The 15578-nt window shown below is 37.5% G+C and overlaps 1 pseudogene; it reads left to right on the top strand.

Annotated features, from left to right (window-relative positions):
* The first annotated feature begins 11770 nt into the window (after positions 1-11770).
* On the top strand, positions 11771-15066 carry LOC124959038 (olfactory receptor 5A1-like; annotated as a pseudogene).
* The last annotated feature ends 512 nt before the right edge of the window (positions 15067-15578 follow it).

The following is a 15578-nucleotide window of genomic DNA, read 5'->3' as shown; positions in this document are numbered from 1 at the left end:
ATAGAGATTTGTTCTACTAAACAAGCCAAACTTGTAATATAAAGATATTGCTGCTGCCAGACATGGTGGTGCATGCCAGTAATTCCAGCAACTTGGGAGGCTGAGGCAGGAAGATTGAAAGTTCAAGGCCAGCCTCAGCAACCTAGTGAGACCCCAGGCAACTTAGTGAGACCCTGTCTCAAAATAAAAAATAAAAAAGCCTGGAGATGTAGCTCAGTGGTTAAGCATCCAACTAAAATAAAATCAAATAAAAAATGACATTGCTGGAGTTGCCAAAGTCAGGGACTAGACTACCTCACCATCACAGAGCCAGTGTCTGATTCCCTTTTTCTGGTTAAATGATAGAGATAAGATGGGGAAACAAAAATGACTCTATGGCAAAAATATATGAGGAATTGTCCAGGAAATTCTACTCAGCCAACTGGTCAACCACACCTTAAACATGGTAGATGTGATAGATTTCTATTATGACAAATTTCTGTGTGAATTCAGCAAGCCTTTTATCTGGTATGGTTACTTTTGACTTGGATAAATCCACAAATGAAATTAATCTCAAAGTTTTAGAGATGAAGGAATAAGTTAAATGTGAGAACTAACTTGGTTACTTCAGATAGAGCACTAATCTCCAGAATCTATGAAGAACTCAAAAAACTCTACACCAAGAATGCAAATAACCCAATCGACAAATGGGCTAAGGAAATGAACAGACACTTCCCAGAAGATGATCTACAAGCAATCAACAAACATATGGAAAAATGTTCAACATCTCTAGTAATAAGAGAAATGCAAATCAAAACCACCCTAAGATTCCATCTCACCCCAATTAGAATGGTGATTATAAAGAATACAAGCTACAATAGGTGTTGGCGAGGATGTGGTAAAAAAGGTACACTCATACATTGCTGGTGGGGCTGCAAATTAGTGCAGCCACTCTGGAAAGCAGTGTGGAGATTCCTCAGAAAGCTTGGAATGGAACCACCATTTGACCCAGCTATCCCACTCCTTGGCCTATACCCAAAGGGCTTATAATCAGCATACTACAGAGATGCAGCCACATCAATGTTCATAGCTGCTCAATTCACCATAGCCAGGTTGTGGAACCAACCTATCAGATGTCCTTCAATTGATGAGTGGATAAAGAAACTGTGGTATATATATATATACCATGGAATATTACTCAGCCATAAAGAATGATAAAATTATGGCATTTGCAGGCAAATGGATGAAATTGGAGAATATCGTGCTTAGTGAGATAAGCCGATCTCAAAAAACCAAAGGAAGAATGATCTCTCTGATAAGTGGATGATGACACATAATGGGGGGTGAGAGGGGTTAGTGTTAGGGTTAGAGTTAGGGTTAGGGAGGGGGCAAGAATGGAGGAAGGAAGGACTGTATAGAGGGAGAAGAGGGGTGGGAGGGGTGGGGGGAAGGGAAAAAAATAACAGAATGAATCAAACAACATTACCCTATGTAAGTTTATGATTACACAAATGGTATGCCTTTATGCCATGTACAAACAGAGAAACAACATGTATCCCATTTGTTTACAATAAAAAAAATACAACACAGAAAAAGCAGATGGATGTTTGCAAACAAGCAGGGTTCAGTTCAATCATATGGCTGCTTTTAGAACAGAGTTTCATTTTGTGAGTCTGACCACTGTCTTTTAGGAAAAATAGCATTTAATTTAACTTCAAACTTTTTAATATTAACAGATTTGATTTGTTATATTAAAGGTAATAAAGCAGTGTCTTGGACTTTACCCATAAAACTAGAAGTACATATGCTTGCTTCTAATATATTTCATCATGAGTTATTTTCATTTTTAATTTTCCCTTACTGATACACAATGATTATATTTCATATTGGGAATAGTTGGCATCTTATTATTTGAATATTCTAATGAGTCTGAAAATATTAGCTATTCTTAGAAATAAGCCACTTTAATTCCAATTAATATATTTTCCATCCTGCTCTGGTTATAATAGTCAATCTATTTTTTAATATTATACCATGGACCTTTTCCTAATAACAGCCTGAACTTCTTTTTTTGATGAACTTTTTTTGCATTAACTATTAGCTTTCAAGGTTGCCCATTATTTTATTTCAGCCTCAAATTTATGACCTTCTATTTGGCATTTTACTATATCACTGTGGAATGGTAGCATTTATAATGCTTTCTTATACATTAAATGTTCCCATGTTTTTCCCTGATTAGATAATAAACACCCTTGTGAGTGGAAAAAAAAAGTGAAAGAGGAGACTAATATGTTTAACCTGATTTAAGTATCACACATTGTATACATGTATTGAAACATTATATAATCCACTATTAATAAGTGCAATTTTATGTTTTATGTATCCATTAAAATAAATTAAAACAATGAAATCAAAAAAAGGAAGGGAGGGAGGAAAGGAAAGAAAGAAAGAACATAGAAGGAAAGGAAAAGCAGAAGAAAAAAAGAAATTTTAAAAAGATAGACTAGTTACTATAAGTGCCAGGAGTAATCCCTGACCCACCTAAAATGAGATGCTATTTGGTCTTGTTTGTTGTTTTAGTCGGCTTTTTTGCTGCTGTGGTTAAAAGATCTGACAAGAACAATTTTAGCAGAGGGAAACTTTAAGGGCTCATGGTTTCAGAGGTTTCAGTCCATGGAGGGCCAGCTGTAGTCCTGAGGGTTCCAGGTGAGGCAGAACATCATGGTAGAAGAGTGTATCAAAGGGGAGCAGCTCACATGACGACCAGGAAGCAGAGAGACAGAGGGTGTCTCCACTCTCCAGGTAGAAAATATATACCCAAACCATGTCTCAATTCCAATCTCCTCCAGCCACCCCCTACCTCTTCAAGTGCCACTCAGTTAATCCCTATTAGGGGATTAAATCACTGACTGAGTTAAGACTTTTTTTTTTAATTTTTATTTTTACAGACTGCATTTTGATTCGTGTGCACAAATGGGACATAACTTTTCATTTTTGTGGTTGTACACAATGTAGATTCATACCATTCATGTAATCATACATATACATAGGGTAATACTGTCTGTCTCAGTCTACTATCTTTCCGTCCCCCACCCCATTTTCCTCTACACAATTCAAAGTTCCTCCATTCTTCCATTTCCCCCCGTCACACTCCAACAATTTTGTATTATCATCCACTTATCAGAGAAAACATTGGGCCTTTGGTTTTTGGGACTTCACTTATTTCACTTACCATGATATTCTCCAACTCCATCCATTTACCTGCAAATGCCATAATATTATTCTCCTTTATGACTGAATAATATTCCATTGTGTATATATATCTCAGTTTTTTATCTGTTCCTCTGTTGAAGGGCAACCAGGTTGGTTCCACAATCTAACTATTGTGAATTGAGCTGCTATAATCATTGATGTGGCTGAGTTACAGTAGTATGCGAATTTTAAGTCCTTCGGGTATAAACCGAGGAGTGGGATAACTGGGTCAAAAGGTGGGTCCATTCCAAGTTTTCTAAGGATTCTCCACACTGCTTTCCAGAGTGGCTGCACCAATTTGCAACTCCACCAGCAATGTAAAAGTGTGCCTTTTCCCACACATTCATGCCAACACTTATTATTGCTTGTGTTCTTGATAATAGCCGTTCTAATTGACATTAGATGAAATCTTAGGGTGGTTTTAATTTGCATTTTTCTAATTACTATAGATGATGAGGAATTTTTTATATATTTGTTGATCACCTCCATATCTTCTTTTATGAAGTGTCTGTCCAGTTCCTTGGCCCATTGATTGATTGGGTTCTTTGTAATTTTGGTGTAAAGTTTTGTAAGTTCTTTATAAATTTTGGAGATTAGTGCTCTGTCTGAAATGTGTGTGGAAAAGGTTTTCTCCCACTTTATAGGCTGTCTTTTCACATTATTGATTGTTTCCTTTGCTGAGAAAAAGATTTTTAGTTTGACTACATCCCATTTATTGATTCTTGCTTTGATTTCTTATGCTATGGGTGTCTTATTAAGGAAGTCTGGCCCTAAGCCAACATGATGAAGATTTAGGTCTAATTTTTCTTCTATTTGGTGAAGAGTCTCTGGTCTAATTCCTAGGCCCTTGATCCATTTTGAGTTGAGTTTCATACAGGGTGAGAGACAGGGTTTAATTTCATTTTACTGAATATGGATTTCCAGTTTTGCCAGCACCATTTGTTGAACATGCTGTCTTTTCTCCATTGCATGTTTTTGGCACCTTTGTCTAGTATGAGATAACTGTACTTATTTGAGTTTGTCTCTGTATCTTCTATTCTGTACCATTGGTCTTCCTGTCTATTTTGGTGTGAATGCCATGCCATTTTTGTTACTATTGCTCTATAGTAGAGTTTAAGGTCTGGTATTTTGATACATCCTGTGTCACTTTTCCTGCTCAAGATTGCTTTGACTATTCTGGGTCTTTTGTTCTTCAAGATGAAGTTCATGATTGCTTTCTCTATTTCTGTGAGGAATGTCATTGGAATTTTAGTTGGAATTTCATTAAATCTGTATATCACCTTTGGAAGTATAACCACTTTGATAATATTAATTTTGCCTATCCAAGAACATGGGGGATCTTTCTATCTTCTAAGGTCTTCCTCAATTTCTTTCTTTAATGTTCTGCAGTTTTTATTGTGACGGTCTCTCACCTCTTTTGTTACATTGATTCCCAAGTATTTTATTTTATTTTTTTTGAGGCTGTTGCGAACGAAGTTATTTTCCTCATTTCTTTTTCAGATGATTCATTGCTTATGAATAAAAATGTATTAGATTTACGTGTGTTGATTTTATATCCTGATACTTTGCTAAATTCATTTATGAGGTCTAGAAGTTTTCTGGTGGAGTTTTTTGGATCCTCTAATTATAGAATCAAGTCATCAGCAAATAGTGACAGTTTGAGTTCTTATTTTCTTGTTTGTATCCCTTTAATTTCTTTGGTCTGAGTAATTGCTCTGACTGGTATTTCAAGCACAATGTTGAATAGAAGTGGTGAAAGAGGGCATACCTGCCTTGTTCCAGGTTTTAGAGAGAATGCTTTCAGTTTTTCTCAATTAAAATGATGTTGGCCATAGGCTTAGCATAAATAGCCTTTATAATATTGAGGTATGTTCCTACTATCCCTATTTTTTCTAGTGTTTTGAGCATGAAGGGGTGCTATACTTTCTCTGCATCTATAGAAATAATCATATGATTCTTGTCTTTAAGTCTATTGATGTGATGAATTACATTTATTGATTTCTGGATGTTGAACCAACCTTGCATTGCTGGGATGAACCCCACTTGATAGTGGTGCAGTATCTTCTTACTATGTTTTTGTATGCAGTTTGCCAGAATTTTGTTAAGGATTTTTGCCTCTATATTCATCAGTGATATTGGTCTAAAGTTTTCTTTCCTTGATGAGTCTTTGTCTGGTTTTGGTATCAGAGTGATACTAGCTTCAGAGAATGAATTTGGAAGGATTCCCTCCTTTTCAATTTCATGAAATACTTTGAGGAGTATTGATATAAGTTCTTGTAGAACACAGCTGAGAATCCATCTGGTCCCGGGCTTTTCTTGGTTGGTAGGCTTTTCATGGCTTCTTCTATTTCATTGCTTGCAATTGATCTGTTTAAATTGTGTATGTCCTTCTGGTTCAGTGTGGGAGCATCATATGTCTCTAGAAATTTGTCGATGTCTTCAAGATTTTCTATTTTGTTGGAGTACAGATTTTCAAACGAGTTTCTAATTATGCTATGTATTTCAATGGTGTCTGTCATGATATTTCCTTTTTCATCACAAATTTAAATAATTTGAGTTTTCTCTTCTGCTCTTTCTTAGTGTGGCTAAGGGTTTATCAATTTTGTTTACTTTTTCAAAGAACCAATTTTTTGTTTTGTCAATTTTTTGGTTTCTTTTCTTTCATTTCATTGATTTCAGCTCTGATTTTAATTATTTTCTGATTTCTACTACTTTTGGTGTTGTTCTGTTCTTCTTTTTCTAGGTCTTTGAGATGTAATATTAGGTCATTTAGTTGTTGACTTTTTATTCTTTTCTTGAATATACTCCATGCAATGAATTTTCCTTTTAGTACTGCTTTCATAGTGTCCCAGAGATTTTGATATTTTGTATTGTCATTCTCATTTACTTCTAAGAATTTTTTAAAAATCTCATCCCCAATGTTCTCTGTTATCCATGCTTCATTCAATAGCATATTATTTAGTCTTCAGGTGTTGGAGTAGTTTCTGTTTTTTATTTTGTCATTGATTTCTAATTTCATTCCATGATGATCTGATAGCATACAAGGTAGTATCTCTATTTTTTGCATTTACTAATGGCTGCTTTGTGGCATAACATGTCTATTTTAGAGAAGGATCCACATGCTCCTGAGAATAAAGTGTATTCACTCATTGATGGATGGAATATTCTATATATGTCTATTAAGTCTAAGTTATTGAGTGTGTTATTGAGTTCTATGGTTTCTTTGTTTAGTTTTTGTTTGGAAGATCTATCCAGTGGTGACAGCGGTGTGTTAAAGTCACCCAGAATTATTGTGTTGTGGTCTATTTGATTCCTGGAATTGAGAAGGATTTGTTTGATGTACATGAATGTGCTGTTGTTTAGGGTACAAATATTTACAATCATTATGTCTTCCTGATTTATGGTTTCCTTAAGCAGTATGAAATGTCCTTCTTTATCCCTTCTAACTTTGGCTTGAATTCCACTTTATCTGATGTAAGAATGGAAATCCCCACATCTTTACTGAGTCCATGTGAGTGGTAGGTTTTTTCCCATCCTTTCCCCTTCTATCTGTGGATGTCTTTTTCTATGAGATGAATCTCTTGAAGGCAGCATATTGTTGGGTCTTTCTTTTTAATCCAATCTGCCAATCTATGTCTTTTGACTGATGAGTTTAGGCTATTAAACTTCAGGATTATTATTGAGATATGATTTGTATTCCTGGTCATTTGGGCTTCTTTTTGGTTTCTAACTTGGCTTGGTTTCTCCTTTGAGTGGGTCTTTCTCTAAGGTAGTTCCTCCCTTTGCTGACCTACATTGTTGTTTTTCATTTCCTCCTCATGGAATATTTTGTTGAGAACATTCTGCAGTGTAGGCTTTCTATTTGTAAATTCTTTTAACTTTTGTTTATCATGGAAGGATTTTATTTCATCTTCAAATCTGAAGGTTATTTTTCCTGGGTGTAGGATTCTTGGTTGGCAACCATGTTCTTTCAGAGCTTGAAATAGGTTGTTCCAGGCCCTTCTAGCTTTTAGGGTCTGGGCTGAGAAATCTGCTGATATCCATATTGGTTCCCCCTATAGCTCCACACAGAGCTCACAACAAAAAGGAATACTGAACATTTTAGGAAAATTGCCCTGATTTACTTTGCCTCTAAGCAACTACAATGGTTGTATCAATTTTCCCACAGGTGAAAGGGGCCAATTACACTTTTTATTACTAACCTATCAGGGACTTATGAGGATAAAGGCAAGTATAACAACATTTGGAAGGCCCCTTTAAAAAGATGCATTAGAAATTGTCGGGTGTTATTAATGGCATTCTGATCCCTGCTTATAGTTCAGGGAGTAAGAGCATGGGGTTAGTTGTCACACGGCCATCACTATAGTGCAGCTGTTCTACCTGTGAGCTACGACTCAGGAAAAGTTATCTAATGTCTTTGGGCCAACGTTATTTATCTGCAAAGTAGGAAGAGTAAACTTGATCTCATAACACTTATTTCAGATTAAATTATTTCAGATACCTACAGTACCTACCATGTATATCACCTGAAGTAGTGTTGTTACCAGATATCTTTATAATACAGTTTTGAAGCACTCTTGGTTTGTGAAAAAATTTAAAAGTTTAAAAGTTCATACACATAACACCCTGCAATTACAAGAGATTAAATTGAAAACCAACAAGTTGGTAATTAGAAAAATCATAATTGAAAACTACATATTTCTAAATTATTCAGAAGCCAAAGAATAAGTTATAATGAAAATTACAGAATATTTAACTTGACAATTAAAGATCTACTTTTAAAAAACATATTAAATAACTGTGAAAAAGAGTAAAATGAATGATGTGAGCATCAGCCTGTTAGGAAAGAACACAAAATAAAGAAAATAAGTAGAAGGAATTTCAAAACAACACAAGAAAATCAAAAGGTAATTCTTTGATGTGTGAGACTGAAGAAAAGAAGAAAAGCTTCTAAAGAATGGGAAAGGAGACATAATTCTAGACAATGGAGACCCTAAAATAAAAAGATATCCTAAGCAATTTTAAGTTAATAAATTTTAAAATTTAAACAAAAAGGAAAGCAACTGGGGTTGTAGCTCAGTGGTAGATCACCTGCCTTCTCATGTAAGGCACTGGGTTCTAATCTCAGCACAGCATAAAAAATAAGTAAAATAAAGATAAGGTAAACAAAGAGTAAACATCCCTAGAAAAATGAAACTTGCCAAAACTGATTCAAATGGGAATAAGAACATACATTCTTTACTGAAAATACTGTATATCCTTAATGGTAAAAATAGTCAAATCATTATTCTAAAAGGGCCAAACAAGGAACTACAGCTCACCAACACGTTTTATTAATCTTTGCCTTAAAATTTGTATACAGTGTAATGAATGGATAAAAACAACCAAATTTTAAAATCTACTCCCCAAGAAGAACAGAAGTTCAGTGGGTTAGACCAAGGGGAATGAGGGGAAGGAAGAGGGGAGAGGGAAAGGAAAGGCAGCGGAAGGAACCTATGTTCACACAGGAACACCCACAGCGAATCTCACCAGTGTGCGCGTCCACAAGGCTGGGCTCCTAAGTAGAATAGGATACACTCCATGTTTGTATAAATACATCCAAACTGACTCTACTGTAATGTATAATTTAAAAAGAACAAATAAAAAATTTAAAACGTTTTTTTAAAAACCAGTTCAATGAATCCACTGAAGTTTCTCATGTGCCCACTTGGATGTGGTACAGGGGGTCCCAGCATTGGGTGTGGCCACAGGACACTGAGTTTTTTTAAAGTAACCTGTAGATGGATTGAAGAGGGATCAGTGGACGGGAGGAGGGGAGTGCTGGGGACTGAAGTGGAGTGGGTTGTGCTCCACGCTCATGTGAGTATGTCAGGGTGTATCCTGGTGGTGTATATGACTAAAAATAATTTCAAAAAATTAATTCAATATCCAAAGTCCAGAAAAAATAGAACTTTTTACAAACAGAACCTGAAATACATTTGACTAAAGTCAAGAACTAGCCAGATGATTAAAAATATAAACCTCTAAGAAAATATCACATGATTATTTTCCTCTGGCTACTCTCTTTCAGACTAAGCAAATCTTTTAAGGACCTCTACTATGTAAAAATGGAAAATTAAATTAATTACTGAGAAAGAGAGCACATTTGGTGTCACCACTTACCAGTGTTGTGATTCTTGGCAAATTCCTGCCCCTCTCTGCACCTGACCATCTGTCAGAAGAGGAATCATCACTTCAAGGGCTTATTTAGGGAAGGTATTTAAGTGAGAAGTAGGATCTCAAAATGAAGTTTATTGTGTTGATAATGACTAATAATGAAGACATCCTAAAAACAAGTTTCCAGTTAAAAATTCCTTACAGGGAAAAATGGGAGGATTTGATGGTGAACACACTGGTTTCCACACCCTGCATCTGCACTTACCCATGGGCTAAGGTTTGAAATTCCATGATGGAATTTTTTCAGCTCACCTCTCTGTTTCTGTTAAAATTGATATTGGGGTAGGGAAGAGGGATTGTGGATTTTCTGGAAAAAAAAAATAAAAATAAAAACAGGTGTTGAGCCTGGATGCCTGGGGTCTTTGGCTCGAATGCCTAAGAGGGCAGGGTCACACAGGAAGAAGAAAAAAGGAGAGAAAGAGTTTCAAGAGTGATTTTACCCACCCAGACATCCTTGCAGTGTTGGCTCCTGAGGGCAGTGCCTGCCTTGGAGAGACCTGGGCTGTCCAGTGGCCTCGGCTGCCTTCTCCTGGGCAGTGCTTAGTCCCCAGGTGCTTAGAGTCCTCTCAAAAATCAGAAGCTACAAACATCATAATCCGAGCATGCAGCCTATTCTTTGGGTCATGGGTCCTTCTGGCCATTGCTGCAAGAGAAGTGTTTCCAACTGAAGATTCTCTTAAATGCTTCCTTGGGCTTCAGTGAGGAGAGGGAAGAGGCAATTCGCAGAGGCTCCAATTTCAGTTAATTGTTCTCAGGAGTGATGGAGGCAGAAAACAAATGGACGAATGTTACCAGAGGATTTCATTTCTCCACACTGTCATGAGCCCCTATTGACCCAGTTCAGTCAGGTGCCAGTTTTCCCTTGCAAACTTCACAGTCATGGGCTCTGCTAGGAGCCCTCGAGTCAGGGCCACCACACCATTTGTTATCCAAATGGTCAATCTCGGGCATGAAAAGGAGGTCGTTAATGATTGTGTTAAGACAACAAGCATAAAGTCTAAAGCAGGATTGTCTGAGACAACACAGGTAATATGGTTCCCCAAGATTTTAAGATTTTCTAAAAGCGGCCATTTATTTGGGCTTTGGTCACTATCTGCTCATGTTCTGGAGAGACTTGTGTGCAACTGAGTTCTGACTCCATCACTTACAAGCCATGTGACTTTGACCTGTGTCTTAATCAGTAAGATGCAGATGATAAAGAACGACCAGCTCATAAGGTTATGATGATTTTAACAAGATAATACCTGTGTATTATGTCATTGCCTATAAGCACTAAATAAATGTTAATAATTTTATTATTGCTAATATGTCACTGTTTTAATTTCCCCTTTTTTTTCTGTCCATAATTTTTACAAAAGCTATGGTCATCTCGTAAGCATAATTATTCTATCTTCATGTTTTTATTGACATGTAACAATTACATATACTAATGGGATACACTGTGGTATTGCAACACATGCACACAACTCGCCCTAATCAAATCAGAGTAAGTAACATTTCTCTCTTTATCATTTCTTTATGTTTGGAGCATCTGAGCTCCTCTCCTCTAGATCCTCATAGGATGTATAATAGGTTATTGTGAACTATAGTTATCGCCTTGTGCTGTGGAACACCAGATCATAATCTTTCTAATTGTGTTTTGATATTCATGGTCCCAACTCACTGTGTCCTCCCTCCTGGTACACTTTTCAGGTTGTATCTGGATCTGACTCATTTTCCTAAGCTCTATGTTCATCTGTTTTTCTGTAAATGACAAGATTTAGTTTTTATTAACATATTGTATATATTAATGGAATTCAGTGTGCTATTTCCACATATGCATCCAGAATGCATTGATCATATTCTACCACCTTGTTTCCACCTTCATTCCTGACTCCTTCCTGGGACTCTTCCCAGTCACTAGTAATCACAATTCTATTTCAGACTGACTTTTTTTATAGTTACACATTGAAGGGAAACATATGGTATTTATCTTCTTGTATATGCTTTGTTTCACTTAATGTGATGTCTTTCAGTTCCATCCATTTTGCTTCCAATGGCAGAATTTCACTTTTTTTTTATGGCTGAATAATGTATTCCATTGTGTATATAAAGCACATTCTTTATCCATTTACCTGTTGAGGAGCACGTAAGCTTCTTCCACACCTTAGCTCTTGTGAGTAGTGCTCATATTTGATGTATGATGTTCTGGTTTAGATAGGAAGAGTTCCCCAAGGACTCATGTGCTTAAGGCTTGGTTCACAATGCAGCGATGATCAGTAGTGGAGTTTTTGGGAAGTGATTGGATCATTAGGATTCAGTGGGTTAATCCATTGATAGCTGCATGGACTACTGGGAGGCAGTGGAAGTTACAGAAGGTGAGAGCTGGTTGAAAGAAGAGGGTCGCTGGGAACATGCTGTCGAAGGGTATTTGTTCTCCCTAGCTGCTGTCTCTTTCTCTGCTTCCCAGCTGCTCTGACCCGAGCAGTTTTCCTCCACCATGCACCATGCAGGCCTTGGAGCCTGCTGACCATACACTGAAAGCTCTAAAACTGTGAGCCAAAATAAATCTTTCCTCCTCTCAGTTGTTCTTCTCAGTTATGACAGCAACAAAAAGCTGACTAAGACACAGGATTTGCAAATATTTTTTCTCCCAATCTGTGGGTTATTTCTTCACCCTGCTGTTTCCTCTGCTATGCACAAACTTTTTGGTTGGTGTAAGCCCATGTTACACCATGTCAATTTTTGCTTTGCTTCCTGTGCTTTTGCAGTCCCTGCCACAAAATCACTGCCTTTATGGATATCTTGAATTGTGCCCCGTAGGTTTTCCTCTAGTAGTTTCAGAGTTTGGGGTCTTATATTACAGTCTTTGATCCATTTTATTTTTCTACAAGTTGAAAAATGGAATCAAGTTGGAATCTGCACGTGGGTATTCAGTTTCTCCAGCACTGTTTGTTGAACAGGCTCTTCTTTCTCCAGTGCATGTTTTTTGGCACTTTTATTGAGAATCATCTGTCTATAGAAGCATGAGTTTATTTCTGAGTCCTCTATTCTGTTCCTTTGTGCCTGTTTTATGACAAAAGTGTTCTGTTTGTTACTAAGGCTCTGCAGTATGTCTTAAAACTAGATGTTGTGATGCCTCCAACTTTGCTCTTTTCAGTCAAGACTGTCTGGCTATTTGGAGTCATTTGTGATTCTAGGACTCCTATAAATTCTAGGTCTCCTTTTTCTAATGCCATGAAGAATGTTATTGGTATTTTGATAGGGATTTCATTAAATCCATTGATCACTTTGGGTAATATGGCTATTTTGACAATATTAATTCTTCCAATTCATGAACCTGGGAGGTCTTTCCACCGTCTAGTATTTTCTTCAATTTCTTTCTTCAGTATTCAGTATTTCTTTTACTACTTGGAGTATTCTGAATTTGAGGAATATTTTTCTATTTGTAGGAAAAATGACATGGAATTTTGATAAGAATTTAATTGAATCTGGGAGGGATGAATATTTTCACTATTAATTCTTCTAATTCATGAATAGGGAAAATCTTTCCATAAATTTGTATTACTGTCAATTTCTTTCATCAATGTTTTATAGTTTTCAATACATGGATCTTTTATTTCCTTTGTTAAATGTACCCATAGATATGCTTTTGATGCTATTGTGAATGTAATTGTTTTCATAATTTCTTTTTTGAAAGAACCTAGAGTTCTGAAGTTCAAAGGGAGTGGAAGAAGGATGTCTCAACTCCAGAACAGTGAGAGAGAGAGAGAGAGTGAGACAGAGAGACAGAGAGACAGAGAGAGGGAGAGGGAAAATGCAAATATAAAACAAAAGAGTGCAGAGTTTTTGGAAAACCTGGTTCTATAAAAGCTGGAACAACTAAGCCTTTCATAAAATATTTTTTTCTTTTTCTTTTTCCTTTCCTTTTTCCCACCCCCTCCCCACCCCTTATTTTCCTCTATACAATCCATCCTTCCTCCATTCTTGCCTCCCCCCCCATTATGTATAGACATCTTTCTTTAATATAGTGGGTTGTACATTCCAGAAAGCACTAAAATGCTAGAAGAAATATAAAACATATTTTTTATGACTTAGTCACTGAAAAAGCTTATAAATCCCTGAGTGCTGAGAGATGACAAGAAAGCACAGACTTAAGAGGGTAGGGGACTGGATTTCAGTTTCCCAGGAGGGATTTAGTAAATTCTGTGGCCTAAGGCCTGAATTCTAATGGGATAAAGTTGAGGGATAGAAGAAAAAGAGAGTCTAAAGAGAACCTATTCCACCATCCTAAATGTGCATGTGAGGCCCAGCATGATTGTTGAAGCTTCTCCAGACATCCTGAGCAGAATCACCTTGCATTGCCATGCAGAGAGATGACAGTATGTCATTAATTTGATCTATCTCCAGAGTCTCATATACTTGCAGAACCTGTCAAGGGATGGTATGATGTTCATACATTTTAAGAGATTTCACACTAATGATGCCCATTTAATGTCTCTGGTTCCCAAAGAGAGAATGAGATTTGTCCAAGAGAATTTTTCAGGTTGGTGATTGGAAGGCTCAAACCAAGTCAACATTGATGATTCCAGGTTATATATAAAGTCCATCAAAAATACCTCTGAAACTTTGTCTTTTCCTTTTTAGGAAATAAAACCATGTCCTTCTCACCTTTTGCTCAGCAGATATCATCAAGTAGAGCTACAGAAAGTCATGGAAACCACACCTCTATGGACAGGTAGGTCCTCCCAGCACTCTCAGATGGTAAAGAACTGCAGTTCATCCTCTCTCCAGTTTTTAGGATATTTGTCTTGTGTTGCAGACCTGTCACCCGGGTCACATCATCCCTGTCAGGAGGCACTCCACCTGAACAGACTGTGGACTGCATCTCAGGATCCTGTCATTTATAGACATCTGGTACTCTACTATCCAAGGATGCTCGCAGACTTCTTAAAAGATGAAAAAACAATTTCCCTCACGACCTGGGCCTCTCAGCACCTTGTGGTGGCCTGGATGGCTGTGGCTGAGTGCTGTCTCCATGGTCTATGACAAACATGTCACCATGACCTGTGACAGCTATGTCCCATTGGTAGCCCTTTGCAGTACTCAGCCATCATGGCCCCAGGCCTCTGTCAGAGGATGGTGGCTGGGATCTGTGGCAGTGGTTTCCTCAGCAGCTTAGTTCAAACTTCCCTTTGCTTTCACCTCTACTACTGTGGGCCAAATATTATTCGACATTTCTTCTGTGACATACTCAGATTATGACCTTGTCTTGCTCTGATCCTTTTATTAGCCAACTGATTCTCTTTCTGGCAGCTGCTTTTGTTGGGTTTGGCTCTTTCCTTCTCATCCTGTTGTCCTATGGCTTCGTTGCCGCCTCCGTCCTGATATCTCCTCACTCCAAGGCTGTGCCAAGGCCCTCAACACCTGCACCTCCCACCTGGCGACGGTGGCGCTCTTCTACGGCACACCCTCTCTGTCTGCACCCATCACGGCTCCAGCCACACCACAGAGCAGGACAAGGTGCTGTCCGTCTTCTGTGTCATCCTCATCCCCATGTTGAACCCTCTGATCTACAGTCTGAGGAACAAGGAGATCAAAGAGGCCCTCAGGAGGGTGATAAAGGAAGTAGCATCGTGATCTCAGCAAGAGTAACAGTGGGCAGGGATGATGGTCCCTAAGAGGAAGACAGGATTAAGAAGATGCATGAAACCCTTTGCAGGTCATAGGGAGAGTTCGGCGGAGGCAAGAAGTGACAACCTGGCTTCTTTAGTGCCTGATGTCATTGTGGTTGCTTGCCTCCAAGTGACCCTTGGAAGGCAGTGTCATTGATATTGAACACGGTTTAAAAAGACAGTATCCTCCACTAGCCCAAGGATGCTTTTAGACTTCTTAAAAGATTAAAAAAAAAAAGATTTCCCTCATTGCCTGTGCATTGAATTCTTTGATTAGAACCAGGGCAAATAAAACCCTCAATGTGATTACATTTTAGAGAACAGATGATGTTTGAGAGATATCACTTGTGGAGAGATGACAAGAAGCTAGGACACGTTACATAGACTATTCTTTTCTTCGCCACTTTTATGACTTTGATTTGTAATTGTGAATCATTTACTTATATTGTAATAGAAGTAAAATAGTATAACATGTAA

Source organism: Sciurus carolinensis, chromosome 11 (assembly GCF_902686445.1).
Source record: "Sciurus carolinensis chromosome 11, mSciCar1.2, whole genome shotgun sequence".
Lineage (NCBI taxonomy): Eukaryota > Metazoa > Chordata > Mammalia > Rodentia > Sciuridae > Sciurus > Sciurus carolinensis.
The sequence above is the reverse complement of the archived record's forward strand: the minus strand, read 5'-3'. Positions and strand labels throughout refer to the sequence as shown.